This window comes from Mytilus californianus, unplaced genomic scaffold (genome assembly GCF_021869535.1).
Source record: "Mytilus californianus isolate M0D057914Y unplaced genomic scaffold, xbMytCali1.0.p SCAF_91, whole genome shotgun sequence".
NCBI lineage: Eukaryota > Metazoa > Mollusca > Bivalvia > Mytilida > Mytilidae > Mytilus > Mytilus californianus.
This window is the reverse complement of record NW_026262747.1, coordinates 226,157-230,804: the sequence shown is the minus strand read 5'-3', so window position 1 is coordinate 230,804 and position 4,648 is coordinate 226,157. Positions and strand designations below refer to the sequence as shown.

The 4,648-nt window shown below is 34.3% G+C and overlaps 1 long non-coding RNA gene across 1 annotated transcript; it reads left to right on the top strand.

The window, feature by feature from the left end:
• Nucleotides 1–3,109: 3,109 nt before the first annotated feature.
• Nucleotides 3,110–3,842, top strand: LOC127717229 (uncharacterized). Its single transcript, XR_007989153.1, has 2 exons — nt 3,110–3,242; nt 3,792–3,842. It is a non-coding gene; the product is annotated as an uncharacterized LOC127717229 (long non-coding RNA).
• The last annotated feature ends 806 nt before the right edge of the window (nt 3,843–4,648 follow it).

Below are 4,648 nucleotides of genomic sequence, written 5' to 3'. Positions count from 1 at the left end.
AAGTTAACCCTGATGACATTAAAATACCTGATCAAAAGCTTTCCTCAAGATCTTTGGCAAATCTTCAGGACTGTTGGTTATTTTTTCATACATTATTTAATGGGCTTCACTGATACAAAATATTGGTAGTCCTTGAAGAAGAATAGCAGTGAGTTGACCAATATGCAAATACTTCTTGTGGAATCATTTCTATGAAAATCATTCGGTCATCGGTAATGACAATTTGTCTTCGTTCAATCTAAACCTCTTTAAGAGTTTGAATTAACGTCTGTGAATGGTAAATTTTAAGTCGTAATGTAGCTTCATTAGCCTCCCACTTTCTGTAATGAGAAAATGTACCTTGTAGTGTCCCCGACAATTCTCGTCCAAGATCCTCAAACATAACAAATATATGACAGTTATGATGGCGTTGTGAATTCAATCGGGTATATTTCAGATGATAACAGAGATAAATGCATTGTTTATTCGATTATCAGTTATAGTTCAAAGTTGTATGCAAAATTTTAGCAAAATCTGTGACATAGCCCATTCACAAAAACTTGACCTTATTGTTAATGGACTCCCAAAAAATTGCCACTGAGGCCCTTGTTGACATGTCGGGTTTGTAAACAGCTTTGATAAGCCAATTAAATGTGAAATAAATGGATTTTATCGTTTCAAATCAGAATAGTCTACGTAATGTCTATGAAACAATCATCACGGACTATGTTATTGGTAAATGCACCAAGGAAGAAAAAAGAGGTACATTATTTCAAGTATAATAAGTATTTGTTATATGCTGAACGAGGAGTTGTATTTACAGGGTGTTATTGTCCTAATTCATAAAAAAAAGTCCTAAAGTCCCAGAACTTCCAAAACCAATGGTTAACTAAAAATTACAGAATGCCATGTTAACAACATCTGATGGCATACAAAAAGGATCTTGGAGGAGTTAGGTTCACAAAGTGACATTGAAACAAGTACTATAACATAAGGTCAAAGTCCCATAACTCTTGTGAAAATAGCGGAATGAAACTGATGCTTCAAAGACTATGATTTTATTAATTTTTTCTAGATGTCAGCAAGAAAATGACAACAGTACTGAATTCTTATTTGTACACCATACAAGCTGGAAGAAGAGATTGATGAATCTTTATGGAAATGATATAGCTTTCATGAATGCAACATACACAAATTCTATTGATAGCTTACCTCTCTTTTGTGTCCAAACCAACGAGGGTCATTCAAGTGTCGCGTCATTTATTTCCGCTTCAGAAAGCCAATCTGCAAAAGGGGAGCCTTGGTGTTAATTAAAGATTGGAACGTAAATTGAAGACCAACATTTTTTATGACAACCATGAAATAAATACAATTGTATGTCTACTTGAAGCTATGACCTGAAAAACGTTATTATTTATACACACGATAGAAAATTGTTGTTATTTAAGTCGTTTAAGATCAACAAAACAATTTGCTTGCTTATTACTTTAATGTGTTATTGCCGAAAGTTTTACAACACACAAAAACAAGGCTATAAACTATGACAAGTGCAAAACAATTCAAACAGTAAAAAACCAAGTCTTATCTCTAAATATTTCTTTAAGATTGATAGATGCTTGACGTCACTTAAACAGGGTTGTCCTATATCATGGCTGCCTATTTTTTAATGATGTAGGAAGCCGGAGTGCCCTGAGAGAACCACAGACCTTCGGGAAGAAAACTGATAATTATAGTCAATTAAGATTAGCAGGATTCGAACTCACAATCTCGGTTTTGATATGCTAGTGGTACTCGGAAACCAATGTCTCTCAAGATGCTGGTAAGATAATTTTTGTTTCCTTTAAATGTTGTCCAAGGACACGAGTCAGCCATACAGAAGCAACAGTTTGATAAAAATTTCAAAATTATGTCCGAAAACTGGAAAATCCCCCCATTTTCATAAATAAAATCCCATAACTCGGAAAAGTAAATTCTAAATTTATAAAAATCGAAAGGGAACTCATGTCAATAGATATAAACAATTCACCAAAGTTTAGTGCAAATTGTTGAAAGTGTTCTTGAGTTATTGTCCGAAAACTGGAAAATCCCCCTTTTTTCATAAATAAAACCCCAAAACTCGGAAACTTAAATCTAAAATTTATAAAAAACGAAAGGGAGCTCACGTCAATAGATATCAACAATTCACCAGTTTCGTGCGAATTGGTTCAAGCGTTTTTGAGTTATTGTCCGACATGTTGACGACAGACGGACGGACAGACGGACAACGGTATACCATTATACGTCCCGTAAGCGGGCGTATAAAAATTAAAGGTTATGTATACATGCGAAGTATTAACTGTAACATCTTCATAAAAATATAAATATGTTGGGAGGTTTTAAATGTTGAAATTATAATTTGCTCCATAGAAAAATAGCAGTTGAAAGTTTTTTTAAAAGATATAAACAAATCCATACGCTTGGTTTCTCTGATGATTTGTAGGTACTCAAAGGATGATCCAGAAAATTAATTTTGAATTTATTGTTGAAGAGTGGAAGAAGATATGTCCGAAGGATAGTTTCCACTTGAGAATTTCTTAAATTAACTTCCCAATCATCCTTTTGAAAAAAAAAATAAGAAAAGTAAATCGCACCAATACTATCACATGATGGAAAACAATTAACACTTGTAGTCAATTAAGATTAGCAGGATTCGAACTCACAATCTCAGTTTTGATATGCTAGTGGTACTCGGAAACCAATGTCTCTCAAGATGCTGGTAAGATCATTTATTTCCCTTTAAATGTTGTCTAAGGACACGAGTCATCCATACAGAAGCAACTGTTTGATAAAAATTTTAAAATTATGTTCACCGACATTTTCTTGATAAAACCAGATTTCTTTCTCGAACTAGTCTGTACAGGTAAAATCTAAAAAAAAATATTTGTTTGTTTTTTTAGGATGTTCAGTTTACCTGTGCTCATTCCACAGGGAACAAGCCTGGATACGGTGGACGAGAAAAAATAGACATGGAGTTGGATCGCACCAAGATGACATGTTAAACCTGTAAGTTATGTAAGTCATACAATTCACAGACTTGCACAACAGTATTATTATCGTGTGATTTACAGTCATCATTTATAACAATTGTACTGTTTTGATTAAGTGCCGAATTGACCATGTCGTCCCTTTCTTATCATTTCATTCCCCAGTCTCATCAATCCCTCGATTATTGTCAAAACTGAAACACGTTGTTTTTCTACTTGGAAGTTTTATCCACCACTAGAGTAAGTTAACCTTTTATATTTGTGCTCATTTTTTATATCGTTGTGCATATTGTTTAATTATACATTTTATGCAACTTCATTTTGATTATTGGTGTTCATTTACAAACGACATGAGTAAATATTGCCGCTGTGAATATACAGTACTGTTTGTATTTTTTATGTATGCATTTCCCCCTTAAATTCCATTCATTATTTGTCAATCCCACATGTTAGGATTTATTTTTGTGTTTTATTGATGTAGACAAGGGTCACGCTCGAGTTTTCTAGAAATACAGTCCCGCACAGTCTCAACGTGTGTAAAATTTATATCGTGCGTGGTATGAAGAGTACAGTCAATGACAAATGCAACCTTTCAATTTTCTTGCATATTTAGATACGTGTGTGCAATCTTTTTCTGATATATTTATGTTGTATTTCGAAGTGTAGTGTACAAGAGTTACTTGTATTGAACTGTATAACCATTTTCTTTGTGAATGTACTACTATTTGACATTTATTATATAAGTGTTGCCTTAATAGTATGCTTATGATTGTTATTTTGTACTTTCAGTTTTTCACCCTCTCCGGGGGTCTGTATACCAATAAACTGTTGATCTCTCAACGACTTATCAGTACAGTGAAAAATCTACATTATAGAGATAAACCCAAGATAGATTCAACATGTCACAGTCAGAATCCGTTTCTGAAAGAGAGTTAATAACTTCTAGAACACTTACATCTGATGGAGATCACCTTTTCCAACAGTCTAATGAACGACATCAATACATTATTAGAACTATTAAGAGAGATATCGACGCTATTATACTAGACGTAGAAGATAATCCAGTGGTGGAGCTCTCCACAGCGTCGACGTACAGAGATGAAATTTCAAAACTATCAGAAAAGTTTGAAAAAGAAGGTAACACATATTTTGATTTCTTAAAATCATATAGGACAAAAGAAAGTGAAATCGAGCATGCATCATTTAAAGTGTCATTCTATGCGTTAAAGGCCAAAATATCCGTCGTCAAACAACATCTTAGTGAATTGCTACCTAGTAGATCCAAACAAGATAGTGAACGAACTCTTAAAATTCGTAGCTCCCATCATAGTTCCCGTCATACTGGGTCAACAAGAAACTCGTCACTAAGTGCTCAATCAGAGATTCTTAAACAAACTGTGAAACTGGAAACCGCAAAGACACGACTTAAATATGCCAAAGAGGAGGCAGAACTGTTGCACCGTGAAGCTACACTCAAAGCAGAGAGAAACGTCCTCTCTATGAAGCGAGAAGTCGACGAAGCTGAGTCGGGATTGCAAGCCGTTAAGAAGGCTTTGAATTATGATCCTAATGACTATGGTGAAAGTTATGAACCACCAATAATTGCTAATCCGGTAGTTCAGTATGCCGATGTAGACAGGATATCT